The sequence below is a fragment of the Aythya ferina genome (genome assembly GCF_964211825.1).
Source record: "Aythya ferina genome assembly, chromosome: 1".
Taxonomy (NCBI): Eukaryota; Metazoa; Chordata; class Aves; order Anseriformes; family Anatidae; genus Aythya; species Aythya ferina.
Window position 1 is genome coordinate 74,829,889 of NC_140296.1, and position 21,061 is coordinate 74,850,949.

Here is a 21,061-nt window from a genome sequence, read left to right on the forward strand (position 1 = left end):
TGTTAATGTGAATTACTTCACTTCCCAACAGCTTATATGGGTTACTGCCATGCTTCTTGATTCAGCTTTCAGAACTCAGTTCAGAGGTTGACAAGATTCAGAATTCTATGAAAATATGAAAATTATTCAGTGGCTCTCATTTCAAAAGATATCCATTTAAGAAATTTGTAACGTTATAAAATATCTTCTGTTCTGAAAATAAATAAATAAATAAATAAAATAAAATTTTATTTGAATGAAAGCTGAATTTATTTTAATTTATATAATTATGTTTTCACTATTTCTTGATTAATCTGTGACACTTTTACATAATATATGTAAAATTGTAAGTAAATACTGGTATATCACAGAATGAATAATAATTTAAGTAGTCTATTTATTAAAAAAATAAATAAAAGAAAGAAACATACTTGCTACTTATTTTAAAATAATTTATCTCATTTTCTTCATATAATGATTTTTGTTTGTATTTAAAAAGTTTGAAAAAATGAAAATAAAATAACCAGGGAAAAACAGAGCAGTCTTCAGTATTCTTCTTTTATCTTCCAATTATTTTTCTCTGACAATGCAAATAAATGGATTTTTCACATGAAATCCAAGAGTATTGTTGTCTGTGACCCTTTTTTCTTCCTCCCAGTAATGAATTACTCTGGGGTAGGAAGAGACCTCTGTTTATATTATTGCAAAGATGCTATTTATGGAAGTTATAAAGTTTTCATGAGTGTAGCTCCGTCTTTTACACTATGAACAAAAAGAGACCTGAGGAGGTTTTTGTAAAGCAAGAAGCAAGTTAATGTATCTTGTGGAAAGGTGGTTACTAGAGGAACCTGTTAAATATCCCCTTACACAATCAAGCAAGCATATAGCTTATGGTTTTGCTGGTTAGTTATTTTTACTTTACTTATACAGAGTTTATTTATACGGAAATCTTGTAGCATCTTCTGGAATTTTCAGAAATCTGTCTTCACAACTGCTACCAACAACGAAGGAACAGCATGGCTTTGATCTTGGAATATGAACTAAGAAACTTTCTCGTAGTGGGAATTTAAGATTTGAAGGTCATGAAAATGTCGTAAAATAGAGGGAGAAAATATACATGTTTTTGAAATAAAAATAATATTCCTTTATTAGCTAGGAGGTTAGGTTCCTCATGGCTCATAATACACTTGAATAGACTTTGTTTTAAAATGATTGCTCATTCTCAGACAAAATACAGCCTTAAAAATATCTCAAGTGTTTTTGGTCAACTTATGTGTTTATTTGGACAAAGAAAAACTGATGAAGCCTTTGGCACTAAAGATACTGTGAACACTGCTCGCTGAATCTTTCCTACTGAACTGTTAACCAGGACTGTTAACTAATTTGGGGAATAATTACATCTAAGTATACAATTCTGCAATGAGTCTCATTTTCCCAGAAACATACACACTTCTACAACTGAAGTGGTCTATCAACCCAGGTTTACAGTCCCATTGTTTTCATATAATGAAAAAATATTAATAGCTACCAACTAACTGGTAAAGAAATATGTGTATCAAATCTTGGCCTTCTGTATGCTATAACTGAGATAAGAAGGGAAGATAATACAATAGTCAGACTGGACAAAGGATAGAAACAGTCACTTCACCTATTCTGATCGCAAGTCCTGTTGTTATAATGCACTAATTGTTCTACTCTCAGCTTTTCTCATACCTCACCTGTGTGGTTTCATTTTTGCTTGTCCTGCATCTGCTTGTGAATTCAATATAGACAGTTCTTCTTTTTGTTTTGCCGGTTGTTTCTGACCTCAGAAACATCTTTTAAATTAAACGGCCATCTGGCAACTTCGCTCCTCTTCAAACTTCTATGAAAAGTAACTCATTTAGCAGGTGCACACTAAAGTATTGACAACTTATTGATGAATAAAGAAAAAAGTCAGCCTAGACTGTCATGAGAAACCTTCCAAGCAAGAACATAACATGTCTTATTAGACAGAAAATCAAGTCAGAGAACATGTTCTCAGAAAACAGACACATATTTCGAGATATACTATTTCACTTTTTTTTTTTTTAACTACAAGAATGAGTGTCAGAAATAGAAAGGAAAGGTAAAGACATATATGCACTGTTTTTGTTTGTTTGTTTGTTTTTCTGTTTATTCTTAGGTACTCTGCTACATAAAATATTTGGTTCTGAAAACTAGTCTTATGTTGAAGTTCTTAATGCATCAACTGGATAGTGCCAGAGGAGTGTCTGCTGATCTCATTAATTGTGTCCTACTTGTCTCACATAGAGGGAAATGCTAAAATTTAAATTTGCACATTTGGTAACATAAGATTATATATGACTAACTTAAATATAAGTACAGAAATGATAATGTAAAAACAGCAAATTAGTTAAAATGACCAAATATTTTGGTATAGCTTTAGATGTTTCAAGTCATACTGAAATATTAATTTTGCGTCTTTTGTTGTTTTATTTTGTTGTTGTATTTTATTTTATTTTATTTTATTTTATTTTGTTTTATTTTTAAAGATTTACAGCTGAGGTGAAGACGTGTTCATAGGACTGTGAAAAAAAAAAATAATAAATCTCTCAAGTTCCAGACCTTCCACAATAGTCTAGTGTGCTTCTACCAAAATCCTATATTGCGTATAATAGCATGACCTTGAATCAGGACCGTTTCTATCTGTACTACACAAAAAAAAAAAAAAAAAAAAAAAAAAAAAAAAAATTGCCCTGAGAGAATAAACCCATGTACTAAGTTTGTTGTTGTGACAGGTTTTGTTTTTTTATTGGTAGCATTTTGCTACCAATATAAATTTTCTCCCAGTATTTATTTCTCTGCAGCTGGTAACTCCTTCTTAGTACTTAGTTGTTTTTATTTTATTATTGTTTGTCTTGGTTCACGGAAGTCCTTCTTAAGAGAAAAGGACCACTTGTACAAGACAGTATGTATACAGGAAACAGTAACCTGGTCAATACCTAGAATTCTTTGTTTATGTTGAACATTGTTTACAGTTGAACATTGATACAAGCAAATCTAGAGGAAAGTGTCAGTATATTTTTAGAGGGTGAACAGCTGAATCATTTTACTGGGTATACTTCTCATGTTAATCCTTCAAGAGCACTTCATAACATTAGAGTTCTGGCCAGTTGAGGACAATGACAGATATTTAACTTTTCATATGTTTGTTGTTGTTGTTGTTGTTGTGTTTTTTTCTAGTCTTCTAAAAATAGTCTGTCTTTCTGTTTTAATTTATTTCTGAAGAGTCTTAATTTTACTGTACCTTCTCTATTTTGAGGGGCAGGTTAAAACATTGTGAGACTGACAAATATTTGTTGTGCAGTATGCATGAAAGTAGCAAAGAAGCAATTTAGGAGCTTAAATTGCCCCTCCTGTGCTGATTTCCAGGAAGACATTACCTGTAGCAGGTGTAACCATTACTTGTTTCTCTCCAAGGATGAGGTGGCTGGTAGACAATTCTGGATATGGCTGTGCCTTAGATGGTTAGCTCACTCTCTCCTTCCTTGTCTTGTCCTCTTCATTTCTGATTCAATTCTGTTCAACTTGCTGAGCTTGTGTTACGAATTCTTTCACTCACTGAAACATTATATGTTTACTAAAGGAGATGTTATATTGTTGATGTTGAAAAATGTGTGTTTTACTTGGCACATATAGTACAAAAACACTTTCATAAAGCCTGAAATGAAAAGTTGTTCTTGCTTCCAAAGCTTGCTATTATAAGAGCAGAGATAGGCAGAGATAATATCTAAATAAATAGATAGGCTAAATAAATACATTTAGTTTGTATTCACAGATTAGAGGAAATACATATAGCTTTAATTATCTTACAAAGAGTATAGAAAATTATTAATAAGAAACTGAATTATTTGAAAACAAATAATACCCTTGCAATATGAAATGAATCCTGTAATTCAGACCAAAGGGTAGGATGGGGGAGGGAAGGGGAAGGGGAAGGGGAAGGGGAAGGGGAAGGGGAAGGGGAAGGGGAAGGGGAAGGGGAAGGGGAAGGGGAAGGGGAAGGGGAAGGGGAAGGGGAAGGGGAAGGGGAAGGGGAAGGGGAAGGGGAAGGGGAAGGGGAAGGGGAAGGGGAAGGGGAAGGGGAAGGGGAAGGGGAAGGGGAAGGGGAAGGGGAAGGGGAAGGGGAAGGGGAAGGGGAAGGGGAAGGGGAAGGGGAAGGGGAAGGGGAAGGGGAAGGGGAAGGGGAAGGGGAAGGGGAAGGGGAAGGGGAAGGGGAAGGGGAAGGGGAAGGGGAAGGGGAAGGGGAAGGGGAAGGGGAAGGGGAAGGGGAAGGGGAAGGGGAAGGGGAAGGGGAAGGGGAAGGGGAAGGGGAAGGGGAAGGGGAAGGGAAGGGAAGGGAAGGGAAGGGAAGGGAAGGGAAGGGAAGGGAAGGGAAGGGAAGGGAAGGGAAGGGAAGGGAAGGGAAGGGAAGGGAAGGGAAGGGAAGGGAAGGGAAGGGAAGGGAAGGGAAGGGAGGCATTTTTCTGCCTAGAAATGGATCAAAATAAGCAACTATGGACAAAAATGCAATATTACAGCTGAATGCAATCCATAAATTAGCATCAGAGAGTACAGCGAGCTTTGCTAAGAAGGGAAAAATATGTCGTATTTCTAATGACAATTGCTTCTGACTTGGTGAGATAAGTAGATAGTGGCAGTGGTAGCCCTAAAGAACCCAAATGACCAGAGTGGGAATGAGATGAAGAAAGCACTGGAAGCTGGAATGAGATCTTGAACAGCAGAAGAAAGTGTGGGAAATAGAAGTGCCATGCTTGCCAAAACATCTTGATGCAGCTTCTCATTAAAAGCCAGAATAGTAAATGAAGAGTAAATTTGTCTAGAAACAAATAACAAAGGGCAAGTACTATAAATAATAATAAAAAAAAAAAAAGAGAAAAAAAAAAAAGCTTTATTCACTGGCCATGAAAATGAGAAGGCAATTTCCTATCACTTTCATTTTGAATTACATCTGCTATACATGTATATCAAGTTTCATCTTACTTAACAGCACGAAAAAAATAAGTTAATTTTTAAATTTACTTTCAGTCAAAATTTTAATAACATAAAATTAAGATTCTGGATTGCATGTACTTTTTTACTAGAAAGGTTTTAATACAGTCTCTTCATTTTTCTTGTCAGATTTATTAATACAAATCTTTACATATAACCAATGTTGTCCATAATGACTAAGGCAAAGGAAAATAAAGTAACATAATAAAACAAAGCAAAACAAATAAACAAACAAAAGCTATAGGCATAGATTTGTCTCAAGAGAATTCTCAGGGTGCTGGAGAAATGCATAATGTTGTAAATAATGGACAGCTAACTCAGATGTTTCAGAGTCCTTCACAGAATTAAGCAGAGCTCTAACACCGCAGGGTCTTTGCAGGTGGAAGCAGTGATGCATATGGAAAATTCCATTCAGAAGTCTGATTGTTAACACACCACATCATAAATGCAACCTACAGCTTTCACACAGCCAGCTGATTTAAATACATTAAGCAGGAAGAAGATTGAGAAGGGAGAGAAAGGGGAGACTGTGTTGCATTAGAGCAGAGGGATGGTACCAACATGGGAAGAGAGAATGTGGTTGTGATTACAGACGTATGTTCAACATCAGTATTGAAGTAATGTGCCTTGGGGGAGGACACACTGGAGACAGTGTGAACTTAACACAACCTGTAGTTTTTGGTCTATGTCTAGCAAAGGAACTACAATATAAATGGAGCTAGTTGTCTGTGTGTATGTTTTATCTCTACACAAGAGGAGAAGACTGATGTCTTTTTTGTCAAGATTTTTTTTTTCTAACATTAGTTTGGCAGTACCTATTAAAGCCAGTGTTAATTATCTGATGAACCTTATCAATACAAATTCATGCCACTTGTTATGCCTACTTTCCAAAACAACAGTTCCAGAAAATGTTACATTTATCCACCTTTTCAAACCATATTAAAAGCGTAGTAATCTGTACATGCATAATACCAGCTTTTAAGACAGAAATAAAAGAGAGAAGGAGAGATACCCAGCTCTACAGATGTTTGGATGTGTGCTAAGCTCTTGTATGGTGTGCTAAGCTCTTGTATGGAACTGTTTGGAAAGATACGAGGAATTTGGATCATGTGTAAATTCTGTAATCCAAAACTGAAAAAGCTTAAGGCTTTGCTAAAGACAGTTTTGAGAATAGCCTTTGATAAATTGAAAAGATTTATGATGATATAGGATTATATCTCAGAAGGTAGGAAAAAAAAATTATGAAAGAAAAAGTAGGTGTTCTAGACTGACTACCATAGAAATAGTATACTGCACAGTCTCAATTACATGAATTGATTGTGGTTTTAAGTTGGTTAACCCTGAGAATGTAACTGTTGACAGTGATTTAATTGCTTAGGAAAAAATGATCAGGTTTTCTAGAGACCACAGAAATGCTGAGCACTGCTGGGAAGATCACTGAAAATAATAATAATAATAAATCTGAAAATAATTCAGTTACAGAGAAAAATATGTAGTTTTTTTTGTTTTGTTTTGTTTTGTTTTGCTTTAATAGAGTTGATTGCATAATTGTTATGGGAATCTCTCCTCAAACAACTTCTAAAACATTTAGGAGGAGGAACTCAAGGAAGGTAAAATTTTGGTAGTCTATATTCATAGAAACATAAAATATCCTGAGTTGGAAGGGACCCATAACGATCATCAAGTCCAACTCCTGGCACCACACAGGTCTACTCAAAATTTTAGACCATGTGACTAAGTTCACAGTCCAAACACTTCTTAAATTCAGAGAGGCTTGGTGCAGTGACTGCTTTGCTGGGAAGCCTGTTCCAGTGTGCGACCACCCTCTCGGTGAAGAACCTCTTCCTGATGTCCAGCCTAAACCTCCCCTTCCTCAGCTTGATACCATTCCCACGGGTCCTATCACTGGTGATTAAGGAGAAAAGGTTGGCACCTGCCCTTCCACTCCCCCTCGGGAGGAAGCTGTGGACTGCAATGAGGTCTTTCTTCAGCTTCCTCTTCTCCAGGCTGAACAGGCCAAGTGACCTCAACCGCTCCTCATACATCTTCCCCTCTAGGCCCTTCACCATCTTCATTGACCTCCTCTGGACACTCTCCAACAGCTTTAAATTTTTTTTGTAGTGGTGCCCAGAACTGCACACAGTACGCAAAGTGAGGCTGCACCAGCGCGGACTAGAGCAGGACAATCACTTCCCTCAACTGACTAGTGATGCCGTGCTTGATGAACCCCAAGATACAGTTGGCCCTTCTGCATGCCAGGGCACACTGCTGGCTCACATTCAACTTGCTGTCAACCACAACCCCCAGATCCCTCTCTGCAGGGCTGCTCTCCACTGTCTCGTTGCCCAGTCTGTATGTATAGCCAGAGTTGCCCCGTCACCGGTGTAGGACACAGCACTTGCCTTTGTTAAACTTCATGCATTTGGTGATCACCCAGCTCTCCAATCTGTCCAGATCTGTCTGCAAGGCCTTTCTACCCTCAGCCAAGTCTACATCTCCTCCAAGTTCGGTATCATCAGCAAATTTGCTCAAAACACCTAGTCCTACATGAAAATCATTTTTAAAACATTGAAGGGTACTGACCCTAAAATGGAGCCTTGAGAGACCTCACTAGTGACCATTCGCCATCCTGATGCGGCCCCGCTTACCACAACCCTTTGAGCCCTGCCCGTCAGCCAATTGCTCACCCATCAGATTATGTTTTTGTTTAGTTCTATGCTGGACATTTTGTCCAGTAGGATCCTATGGGAAAACATGTAAAAAGCCTTGATGAAGTCCAAGAAGATCACATCAGCTGGTTTCCCTTGACCTACTAGATTGGTGATCTTATCATAAAAGGAAATCAAGTTAGTCAAACAAGACCTACTCCTTGTGAACCTGTGTTGTCTAGGACCAATGACTGCATTGTCCCCCAGGTGCACTTCAGTGACTTCAAGGATTATCTTCTCCATAATTTTACCAGGAACTGATGTGAGAATGACAGGCCTGTAATTGCCAGGGTCTTCTTTCTTACCCTTCTTGAAAATTGGTACAACATTTGCCAGCTTCCAGTCTACTGGGACCTCTCCAGATTCCCAACATCATTGAAAAATAATTGAGAGAGGTCCCGCGATGACGTCAGCCAGCTCTTTAAGCACCCTGGGATGGATCCCATCCAGACCTATGGACTTGTATGGATCCAGGCGGAGCAGCTAATCCCACACACATTCAGTGTCGGTTGGGAGTTTATCATTCCTACCATCATGGTCTTCCAGCTCAGGGCACCCTGGGTCCCGAAGCCCATCATCAGCATTGAAGACAGAGGAAAAGAAGGCATTAAATGTCTCTGTTTTGCCTATGTCCTCATCCGTGAGGTGACCTTCCCCATCAAGTAGTGGACTTATGTTTTCTTTGGTCCTCCTTTTTTATTAACTAGAAGGTCCCCAGATGAGTTTCCAGCTGCTGGACAATGTGGCAACCATGACAGAATTGGTGTTTTTGAGGGTTTTTTAATCATCAAAACACAGAGACCATTCTTTGAACTGGAAAAGTTTTCAATTCCCCAATGTCTTTTCATCATAATCTGTATGTTTTACACTATCTTCAAATGCTAACTGCTGAAGCAAAAAAAATATGGTGATATAGAAAGGTGCAACCTTTCTGCCAAGCAAGCATTTTGTACTAGCTCCAACAGCAGCAGATCTCCATTTTAATTTAGGAAGAATGAAACACCCTGTTCTGAATTTGTTAGTCAAATGCAGTCACCAAAAATATTTTTGCTAAAAAGACACAATGTAAATAATTAGGCTTACCCAGAAATTACAGTCAGAGAGAATATTTCTATCAAAAGGTAGTAACCATCAATATTACCACTAAGCAATAATACCTTAATGAGTCTTGGGGTGCAATGAAGTAACTGGTGGGGATCAGGAAAAATGTAACTTTCTAGTGGAGTTTATAATATGTCTCTCCTCCTCTTCCTTTAACTATTTAACTGGCTAAAGTTTTGTATCAAGAATAAAATTAATAAGCTAAATTCAATACAAAAACTGACAGATGCAAAGATGAAGGAATTTACTTTTCAGCTATCAGAGTAGTTTTTATCCTTCCACCACTTGCAAAAATATATACATGTATATATATGTATGTTTCTACGTAGTGTAACAGATATTATCAAGCTCTTACTTACTGTACAAAACATCAAAACACTTACATAGTTACACAGTTACACTGTGGGTTCTGAGAGGGGGACATCCTTTTTTTTTTTTTTTTTTTTTTTCTTCTTCCCACAGCGGAAGATTTGGGAACAAAAACTGAGAAAAAAAAATTAAAGAAAGATTTAAATTGAGAAAAAAAATAAAAATAAAGTAGAAAACTGTGATCAGCCAATAGTCCAAAAAAGAGTAGATCTTGGAGGTCTTCAAAAGCCAAGTGACCATGATTACTGACTGTCTAGGTGTTTCTGCTTGAGGGACAAAAGCCCCAGGGGGCCGTAACTATTCTATGATTCTCTGGAAACTTGTTTGCTAGGATCTCTATTAGTTCTAAAGAAAGATTAGCACCACTATTATTTCTGAAAATTCAGGGAAAATTCTAATATTTTACAGTAGAAAAAGAAATCAGAGTCATGACAAGAATCATAGTAATTAAAGAAAAGCAGAAAACTCCAAAACTATTTAGAAGCTTTTACTTACATTGAAAATGAGCACTGGGGGGGGAGGGCTGGAGGGGGAACATTTACTTTATAAGATAAAATCAGAATCAGAGAAGAAAGCCAAAGAATTTAGGTTTTGGAGTTGCACATTATAAAGGCCAAAAAAAAAAAAAATCATAGAAAAAAAATAATTAACTTTTTTTTTTTTTTCTCTATTGAGGATGCTATACACTGTTGTTTTCATGTTCATGGTGCTAAAACTATTTAACAAGATTAGGAGAAATCAAGATATAAAGGAAAATCATGGAAGCAAACAAACAAAGAAAAATATATAGCTGGTATGTAATATCCCACATTGGTAACCTTTAAAAGAACATTGATAAAAATATTTTTTTTGAAAGATAGAAAAGGAAAAAAAAAGAAAAAAAAACACACTATCATTATGACTGGAGATGCAGAGAAGGATAAATATATGAAGTCAGTTCATTAAGGTTTGCAAAATGATGGGCTTGGCAAGAATTTTTCAAAGTACAGTATTCTCTGATAACAAGTGTAAGATACAAAATGTCCATCCCATGCTTCAGAGACAAAAAAATATATATATTTTTTTTTTCCTGAAAGTCCTGATGACATAGTTGATGAGAGGAAGGAAGATTTTGATTTCATTTCATTTCCCAAACAATTTTTCACGAGTCTTGCATATTACTAAGGTCTTATGTATACATAAAATTATGTGGCAACTATGTTCTACAAATAAATAAATAAACAAACAAATAAGGCAAAAGAAAAACTTAATTGTGTTCTCAGTACAAAGGGGACACTTTCAATACTCTTGAAGAAATATTCTTTAGTGAAGTCTGTCGGGAACTGGGTATCCCAATCCCTCATGCCCCTCTATGAATAGGACTGTTATCACTAGAATTTTCCACAGATTCGGAATTTGCCTTACCAATATCCTAACGAGGCTGTGCAGCCTAATATGGAAACATTGTGTTACTCTTTTGGGTTCTTTCTGAGTGGTGAACATTACCACAGTTAGTAAAATATGGCAAAATACAACAAGAGAGACGCATTTCAAATCAAACCTCAGAAACTGAATATCTATAACTTACTGGTCACTGCAAGTTAGAAATGTCAATATCCATCCATAGACGTGCAGAGCCATCTCTCACACAGGCAGCAAATGAAGCTGCGATGAGCTGGCGTTCAGCTTGACTATAGAAAAAAAAATTGCACCAGTATCTTCTGAAGACTGTGAGGCAAATTAAAGCTTATTATGTTACTAATTGAAAATATATTCTACATCTTTACAAGTGGTCAGCTGCATTTTACACAAATACACAAAATGAATAAAAAGTGTGGCTCACTGTTAGCTTAAAAAAAAAAAAAAAAAAAAAAAAAAGTAACAATGAGTTTGAATGACCTAGTTTTTTAGGGCTGTGGGACCTAGGACTGTCATGTTGACTACACAAAATATTTCTGATAGAAGATTCTTACCTGATGTACTGGGTCTGGCTGGGAGGTTAACTTTCCCTGCAGCAGCCCATACAGTTCTGTGCTCTGCACTTGTAGCTAGAACAGTAGCGGTATCACACCAGTGTTGTGTCTGCTGCTGAGCAGTGCTGGTACAGAATCAGGACTCTGTCTAACCCTCCTAGGGGGTGGGCAAAAAAGCGAGAAAAGAAACATTACCAGGGCAGCTGACCTAAACCAACCAATGGGATATTCCATACCATGATGTCACACTCAGAAATAAAAGATGGAAACAGGAAGAAGAAGGGCAGGGTGAGCTCTCATTGTGAAAACGTTGGTCCTCCTCCTGAACACCAGCTATGTGCGTTGAGGCCATTGAGGCCCTGCTTGAAGGACGTGGTCAAGCATCGCTCATTTGTGGGAAGTAGAGAGTAATTTCCTCTGCACTTACACACAGCCTTTATTTTTAATTTTTTATTTTTTTATTATTTTTTATATTTTTTTCCCTTTTTCCTTTCCTTTTTTTTTTTTTTCTCTTTTAGTTAAATTGTTTAGTTAATAATAATCTTTCCTTAGTAATTTTTTTTTCCCTTTAATTAAATTATCCTTATCTCAACCCGTGAGTTGTTCTTTATTTTACTTCTTCCCCTCCTCATCTCAGGAGGGGGAATGAGAGAGTGGTTGTGGTGTTTAGCTGCCTAGCACGGTAAAACCACCACACTTGACCTAATATCACAGTATGACTATGTAACCATTATTGTCAGCTCAAAGTGACTTGATGGTGAGAACTAAGGAGTTTATTTTGAGAATTTTGAGTTTAAAAATATGAATTTTTACTTCTTAGGCTCAAGCTAGCTTTTGTGAACACATCATCTGTCAGCTAAATATTTAATAATTATGTTGTATTAAAGAAATAACCGGAATTTTGCAATACACTCATAGAATATAACATTAGTAAAGGTTTTTTGTTTTTTGTTTTTTTCAATTAAACCTTATTAAAAATGTCATGAATTATATTAATAAATATGGAGTCAGAATTCTTAAGCAATATCTCACCAGAATAAGTCAAAATTTCTGGTTAATTTTGTCTGTAATATCTCTGATTCTAATATATTGATTAGGAAATACATATACATGTATGTAACTCTATCTTCTAATACCAAAGAGAACTGTGAATTTGTGTGACCCATAGATTCGTTCTTATTTTCTTAGTGTCTTCATTCAAAACAGAAAGACAATCTGTAACATTCTGACTATAGCTCTTAGGAAGGTTTGTTTTTGCCGTTTGTTTTTTAAGCTCTTAGTATATATGGGGGAAGTTAAAAGATATATATGATCTACTAAAAAAAGGAAAAAGTGCTTCAAATGTAAAACACTAAGACGTGTCTTAAAGATTTATAAATCAATCCTGACATGAAGATATCATTTTTCTTATGCCAAGAATGCACTGAAAATACCAAAACATAATAATAGGAATAGTAAAAGAAATACAAGTATGTATATAACACCAAAAATTAAGATAATAAATAATTTTGAGTAGTGGTGTGAAATCATTTAGTCTAGGGACAGGAAATGCTATTTATATAAAATCAGACTGCTTAAAACATATTTAAGGAGGAAAAAGAGAAAAGAAAAATAGTTACAGAACCAATAATAAGAAAGACCCAGAAAGGAGGTGACAGCGTATTTATACAGTGGAAAGGGTTCAGGGTTTCCTTTGACGTTATCTGTTTATGATAAAGTCATATGAGTTCAAACTCCATTATTTTCTTTGTGTTAAGAACAACCTGTAACATTATTCTTCTAGCATGTTGCTATCTGCAGGACTTTTCAGAAACCAGCGAATCTAAGGAATTAAAATAACTGTGCTGCATTTCAATTTACCTTTGTTGCCTCTTTAATTACAACCACTACTTATTTAAAGTGAAGATGTAACCTGAATTACAATAGCATTTTATGCATATGTATTGGTTTTATGTGGTAAGGTTTTGGTAGTGAGGGTCTGTGAGTGTGACTGTTATGAGAAGAATCCAGAAGCTGCCCTATGTTAGATAAGGGCCAGTTTCAGCTGGCTCCAAGGGGACCCGCTGCTTCCCAGAGCCAAACCAATAAGCAATGTTGTTTGCACCTCTATGAGAGAACCTCCTGAAGGAGGCTGCAGCCCATGGAGAGCCTCCTAACCACCATCCACCCACACACCATCACCCCTGAACAGAATCTGGGCTGGAGCTGCAGCCCATGGGGAGGAACCCCAGGGGAGCTGGGGGAAGCTGCCACTCGTAGGGGAACCCATGCTGGAGCAGTTTGCTCTCAATAGATGGATCCCGTGATAGGGATCCAACTGGGAGCAGTTCTTTAAGAGCTGCTGCCTGTGGGAAGCCCACGTAGGATCAGTTAAGGAAGGACAGCATCCCATGAGAGGGACCCCACGTGGAGCAGGGGCAGAGAGTGACCTAGAAAGAGTGGCCAAGACAAAGCATTAGGGACTGACCGCAGCTCCCATTCCCATGTGCTGCTTAGGTGGAGGAGGTAGAAGAGGATGGATGGGGAGACAGTGTTTGTAGTTTGTTGTGTTATTTTGTTTGTTTGTTTGCTTCTCAATGCAGTAGCTTGTTAGTAATAGGAAATAAATTTCATTAATCTCCCTGTGCTGAGTCTTTTTCCCATGATGATAATTGCTGAGTGATCTCCCTGTCCTTATCTCAACACTTGAGCACTTTTCATCGTATTGTCTCCCCCTTTCCCTTTGAGGAGGGGTAGTGAGAGTGCAGATGTGGTTGAGCTCAGCTGTCCAGCTGGGTAAAACCACCACATCATATCAGGAGTATTTTACTTATTACACCATAATATCAGACCCTTCAGTATATGATAGTGTTTTTTCTTTAGGAATGTATTTCACATTTGACAGAAGATATTTTACTCATTGAATTCAATCTGAATAAGAGGAAAAAGAAAAAAAAAAAAAAAAAGGAGAAAAAAAATATTAAAAAATACACCAAAAATGTTATGCCACTGGTATAGAAAAATAATTCAAACTTTTATCTTGAAGTTTAAGCATGCCTAAATCTCAATAATCTGCACCTCTCATAATAATTTTTGTGATACACCTTTCTTATCCCTACTGACTATTTTGTTAGCTAATACTATATTTTCCCAGTTTCTTTATTCAGTGATAATAAAATCAAGTGTTTTTGACTGTATATTCTTCTCTAGTACTTGAAGGAAGAGGAGATTACAGAGGAAGCTTCTATCCAAAAATTTTGGTAGAATAATATTGACATTAGAAAAATAATTTTGACAAGCATGTTCATTAGATTTTATAATAATATTAATATATTGATGTCATATATGTCACATACACAATTATGCTAATATGCTAAAATTATATATGCCATGTCAATAGTATTATAATAAGAGTCACTCAAACTAATGAAGAGTGGATCTTGATGAAACCAGGCAACTGCAGCAAAAATGCCATCAGAGCTATCTTTGGCATGCAGCAACCCAATTCCATACACCATCTCTCCTGTCTGGAAGGAGCATTATGACAGACAGAGCCCAAAGCCATGGACTAAATGAACTCAATGAAAAATTCTAAAGGCATGACCCATAGACTAAGAGAATGATATCTGAATGTATATATCAAAGGACAGGAAAGATGGTTGTAATTAATTAGGATACATTGTAAAGTGCAGGACCTGCACGTGACTTAAATAGTATGGAATAAAGAGTAAATATTGCCCTGTTTTTGGTTGGCATATGGTTGATTTTCTTCATAAATGCTTGCAAGATACTGTTTTGGATTTTTTATTAAAGTAATATTGATAACACACCATTGTTTTAGTTGTTGTTGAGCAGCGCTTACAGAGCCAAGGAAATTTCTGCTTCTCATGTTGCCCTGCCAGTAAAGTGGTTGGGGCAGCTGAGAGGGGACACAGCCAGGATAGATAACTCAAACTGACCAAAGGGATATTCCATACCATATGGCATCATGCTCAGCAATAAAACAGGAGGGGAAAGAGGGCAGATAGGGAAGGACATTCAGTGTCATGGTGTATGTTTTCCCAATGAACCATTACACGTGGTGAGCCCTGCTTTCCTGGAAATGGTTGAACATCTGCCTGCTGAAGGGACTTAGTGAATGACTTCCTTGTTTTGCTTGGCTTGCATGTGCAGCTTTTGCTTTCCTTAGTAAACTGTCCTTATCTTAACCCTCTAATTTTTGCAATTATTCTCTCTGACTCTCTTCTCCACCGCACTATAGTGAGAGTGAACAAGTAGCTGTGTGGTGCTGAGCTGCATGTCAAGGTTTAACACAATATCTGGGTAGAATTTTTAAATGTTTGTTCTGCCAAGCCAACAACAGAGGATCAGTTATACATATACGAAAGGAAGAACTGATCAGCATAAGCTGGTATCAGCCTTAACTGAAGTAACAATAAGATGTCAAAATTTAAGATCCTGAGGAAATTGTTGAAGGCCAGTAGCAGACTGAAGACACTAGAACAGACCTTGATTTATTCAAGACATTGATGGGAAGCCCTTTTCTGAGGTCCATTTCAGGAAGCAGCTCTGGGGTTGCTTCCCAGAGAAGGTGAGTCAGGAGCTGAGAAAGACCCAGTGTGAGACAGGCACAGATAGTGACAGGACACAGTCTGTATAGGGTGGGCAGAGCAGGAGTGATGATAACAACAGTATCCATCAATAATCCAGTGATCATCAGATAAGTTAAAATAGTGAGTTAGGTCTATGGTCACTGAGGGAAAGCCAAGTGACAGTTCAGTAGAAGCTGAAATAACAAATAACCCTGCACACATTGTTCAAGCTGGGGACTGGCTAGCTAAAGAACTCTGATAAATAAATAAATAAATAAATAAATAAATAAATAAATAAATGGAAACACAACTATGCTGAGAGAATCTGCAGTACATTTTCAGAGATGAAGTATAATTGAATACTGGACTGCATTATTAGGATTACAGTCAGCAGGTTGGAGAAAATGAGCCCACCAGGCTCGTCATTTCCATCATTCGATCAGGAACCTCTCAGGGATCACCTGCAGCAAGGGCTCCTGGCAGGGAGACGAACAAAGCCAACCCCATACCCCCCAATAACGCGGAACAGGGCTGCAGCCCCGCCCCTCCCCAGACCCCCCAGGCAGGAGCTGTGCTTGTGCCACGCTGACGTGCTGAGGGTGGAGCCAGGGGTGACAACAGCCCACCCACCCCCAGCGCTATAAAAGTAGCCCCTAGGGAGCACCACAACCCAGGGGCACCTTAAACAGGATGTGCTAACAGGACCGGCATGGCAGTTAGTGCAGGCAGTTTGCACAAGGCAGATCAAGTGTGGCAGTGAGGAGAACCTAGATCTCGCCATGGTGGGCACCCGTCACAGCGGTCGGTCCAAGGCGGCAACCCAAACGGAGGAGATGCTGCCTCTCTGGGCTCACGTGGGCACCCAGGTGGATCCTCTGAGGGGGGAGGTAGCAGTCCAGACAGGTGACTGTGGGGAACTCCAGAATCTGGAGGCCCATCTGAGACATGAGGGAGGAGAGTGCTGTCACGGGTGTAGGTGTGCCCTGCTTCAGGGATTCCTCAAGCAGGTGTCTGGGCTGCAGTGAGAAATCAGCAACCTGAGGGAGTCTCTGAGGGTGAAAGATAGGAGGGGTCTCCCCACCCCTGCTGTTGCTCGGCAGCCCTCTCCTATGTCCTGACAAGGGGTAAAGGCTGCCCCCGTTGAACACATGCAGAACAGGGTGCTAGACTGTACGCAAGACACAAGGGGCTGGACCCTTGTCTCAGCTCGGAGCTGAAAGAGACATCTGTCCCCGACACCCATGGTGCCACCTACCCCCACGGTGTCCCTGGGAAATAGATTTGAGTCTCTCAGGGAGGTTGTGGAAGAGGCTGAGGGTCTGTACAGCAGCCCAAACCTGGGAAGCAACCCCAAGAAGAGAGACAAGATTGGGGGAAGTGCAAAACATAAGAATCAGGGCCAGATGGAGCACCACATTGTAACCTGTGCCACAAAAAAAGAGCGGAGAGTCCTGGTGACTGGGGACTCCTTGCTGAGGGGCACTGAGTCTCCTATCTGCCTCCCAAATAACCTAGCCAGAGAAGTGTGCTGTGTTACTGGGGCATGTGTCAGAGATGTTAGGAAGGTTCTGCCATGACTCATTAAACCGGAGAAATACTATCCTCTCGTAGTCATTCAGGTTGGATCACGGGAAGCTGCTATTAGAAAAATTAAGACTATTAAAAAGGACTTTGCATCCCTAGGGAGGTTACTGAGGGGATCAGGGGTGCAGGTAGTGTTCTCCTCTGTCCTCCTGCTGGGTGACTGGGATGCAGATAGAAGGAGCAGAACAGGACAGGTAAATGACTGGCTGAGGAGGTAGTGTCTGGACCAGGGATCTGGGTATTTTGATCTTGGGCCGTCCTTTGAGAGGTTGGGTATATAGGCTACGGACAGACACCAACTGAGCAAGTGGGGAACAAGTGTGTTGGGGAGCAAGCTCTCTGGGTTGAACACCAGGGCTTTAAACTAGGTTTGATGGGGGAAGGGAGGGGAGCTAAAGGTGACAGAGAAGGGCTGGGGGAAGTCGTCACTACTGTCACTGTTGAAGATAGGGAAAAACTTCTGAGCTCTCCCATAGGATTGTCTGAGGGCTCCTCAGAGAAGGTAACGTTCCCAATCCCCCATCCAGTATCTTCTTCTTGCATCCCCCCAGGGGTAACTGCACCTGCTGCTTCCCTAAAGTGCCTGTACACCAATGCACAGAGCATGGGAAATAAACAGGATGAGCTCGAGATCTGTGTTCATTCGCGGGGCCAAAATCTCATTGCGATCACTGAGATGTGGTGGGACAGCTCACATGACTGGAATGCTGTCATTGAGGGCTATGTCCTCTTTAGGAAAGACAGGCTGGGGAAGCGAGGGGATGGGGTTGCCCTTTATGTGAGGGAGCAATTAGAGTGTACCCAGCTCCAGCTGGGGGAGGGTGAAGGACAAGTGGAGAGCTTTTGGGTAAGAATTAAGGGGTGGGCTGGTATGGGAGACACGGGGTTGGGGGTCTACTACAGGTCTCCAGATCAGGAGGAAGTCGATGAGGCCTTCTACAAGCAGCTGCTAGTAGCCTCATGATCACGAGCTCTGGTCCTCATGGGGGACTTCAATTACCCATACATCTGCTGGGTAAGCAACTCGGCCAGGCACAAGCAGTCCAAACAGTTCCTACAATGCATTGAGGACAATTTTCTGATGCAGGTGGTGGAGGAGCCGACAAGGAAGGGGGTGCTCCTGGACCTCGTTTTTACCAACAGGGATGGCCTTGTTAGGGATGTGAAGGTTGGGGGCAGCTTGGGATGCAGCAACCATGAGATGGTGGAGTTCCAGATGCAACTAGGCAAAGGAAGTAAGGCTAAAAGCAGGATTTCTACCCTGGACTTTCGAAGAGCCAACTTCGACCTCTTCTGGGACCTGCTTGGGAGTATCTCATGGGATAGGTTGCTAGAAGGCGAGGGTGCTTGTGAGAGCTGGGCTATATTTAAGCAGCACTTCTTCCATGCTCAGGATTGGTGCATCCCAAAGAATAGGAAATCGGGGAAGGGGAGCAGGAAACCCACATGGATGAGCAAGGAGCTCATCAATAAGATAGAAAGAGGAAGGCCTATGAAATGTGGAAAAAGGGCCTGTCCTCTTGGGAGGAGTATAGATGTGTTGTCAGGGCCTGCAGGGACACGATGAGGAAGGCTAAAGCCCACCTAGAGATGAGGCTTGCAAAAGAGATAAAGGATAATAAGAAGGGTTTTTTCAAGTATGTAAACAGCAAGAGGAAGACTAGGGAGATAGTGGGTCCCTTGCTGAATGAGGGTGATGTCCTGGTTCCGTGAGATGCTGAGAAGGCACAGATACTGAATGCTTTCTTTGCTTCAGTCTTCGTTTCAAGGACACTCCCCCAGGACTCCTCGCCCCTGGCAATAAGATAAAGGGTCTGGGAAGTGGAGGGCTCCCCCCTAGTGGATGTGAGCGTGGTTTGGGAGTGTCTGAGTGGGCTCAATGTACACAGATCCATGGGTCCTGATGGGATGCATTTGTGTGTGCTAAGGGAGTTGGCAGATGTGATTGCTGAACCTCTCTCTATCATCTTTGAAAGGTCCTGGAGAACAGGAGAGGTGCCTGAAGACTGGAGGATAGCCAATGTCACTCCGGTCTTCAAGAAGGGCAGGAAGGAGGACCCGGGAAACTACAGGCCAGTCAGTCTCACCTCTGTCCCTGGAAAGGTGATGGAGTAGCTTGTTCTGGATGCTATCTCCAAGCAATTGGAAAAGAAGAAGGTTATGAGGAGTAGTCAGAATGGATTCACCAAGGGGAAGTTGTGCTTGACCAACCTCATTGCCTTCTACAATGGCATCATCAGCTGGGTAGATGGGGGGAGAGCAGTGGATGTCATCTACCTTGACTTGAGCAAGGCTTTCGATACTGTCTCCCATGACATCCTACTAGCAAAGCTGAGAAAGTGTGGGATAGGGGAGTGGGTGGCAAGGTGGGTGGAAAACTGGATGACTGGTTGAGCTCAGAGGGTGGTGATCGGTGGAGCAGAGTCCAGCTGGAGGCCTGTGGCTAGTGGTGTTCCCCAGGGGTTTGTGCTGGGTGTGGTCTTGTTGAACATCTTCATGGACGACCTTGATGAGGGAATAGTGTCTGCCCTCAGCAAGTACGCCGATGACACAAAGCTGGGAGGACTGGATGACATGCCAGAAGGCTGTGCTGCCATTCAGCGAGACCTGGACCGTCTGGAGAGATGGGCAGGAAGAAAGCAAATGAGATTTAATAAGAGCAAGCATAGAGTCCTGCACCTGGGAAGGAACAACCCGAAGTATGATTACAGGCTGGGGGATGACCTGCTGGAGAGGAGCTCTGAGGAGAAGGACCTGGGGGTCCTGGTGGACAACAGGTTGACCATGAGCCAGCACTGTGCCCTGGTGGCTAAGAGGGCTAATGGGATCCTGGCGTGCATTAAAAGGAGCGTGGCCAGCAGGTCAAGGGAGGTGATCTTCCCCCTCTACTCTGCCCTGGTCAGGTCTCACCTGGAGTACTGTGTCCAGTTCTGGGCTCCCTGGTACAAGAAAGACAGGGATCTCCTGGAAAAAGTCCAGCGGAGGGCCACAAAGATGATATGGGGCTTGAAACATGTTCCCTATGAAGAAAGGCTGAGAGACCTGGGTCTGTTCAGCCTGGAGAAGAGAAGACTGAGAGGGGATCTCCTCAGTGTATATAAATATCTGAGGGGAGGGGGACAGAAGTATGTAGCCAACCTCAGTGGTTTGTGGGGATAGGACAAGGGGCAATGGCTGCAAGTTAGAGCACAGGAAGTTCCGCACTGACATGCGAAAGAACTTCTTCACTGTGAGGGTGACGGAGCATTGGAACAGGCTGCCCAGGGAGACGGTGGAATCTCCTTCTCTGGAGATATTCAAGGCCTGTCTTGATGCCTATCTGGGCAGCCTGCTCTGAGGAATCTGCTTTGGCAGGGGGGTTGGACCTGATGATCTTTCAAGGCCCCTTCCAACCCCTACAGTTCTGTGATTCTGTGATTTTTTCTTTCCTACATATCACTTTGAAGTCCTCATGTTCAGTATTGTGCCACTTATGTACTCACTGATGCAAGAGAGATATTGATAAAACAGCGAGAAATGGTGAGGAGGTTAGCCTTGAGCAAAGAAAGGGTATGATCTAATTGCTCTCTTCGAGTATCTAGCAAGTGATTACAGAGAAAACAGAGCTGACCTATTTTCAGATAGAAATAAAAAACAAGAGCCAGTAAAGACAAGTTGAAAAAAGGGAAATTCTGACTGAAGATAAGGTGGGATTAGGGATAAATTGGGGATGTCACTAAGAACATTGTTAACCACTGGAATAGGCTGTACAGAGAGATTGTGG

At 40.6% G+C, this 21,061-nt stretch overlaps 1 long non-coding RNA gene across 1 annotated transcript; it reads right to left on the minus strand.

Moving 5' to 3' along the window:
- Nucleotides 1–224: 224 nt before the first annotated feature.
- On the minus strand, nt 225–11,289 carry LOC311431219. The gene is made up of 4 exons (XR_014689312.1): nt 11,144–11,289; nt 3,405–3,582; nt 1,698–1,843; nt 225–649 (listed from the first exon to the last, which is right to left on the minus strand). It is a non-coding gene; the product is annotated as an uncharacterized lncRNA (long non-coding RNA).
- Nucleotides 11,290–21,061: the final 9,772 nt, after the last annotated feature.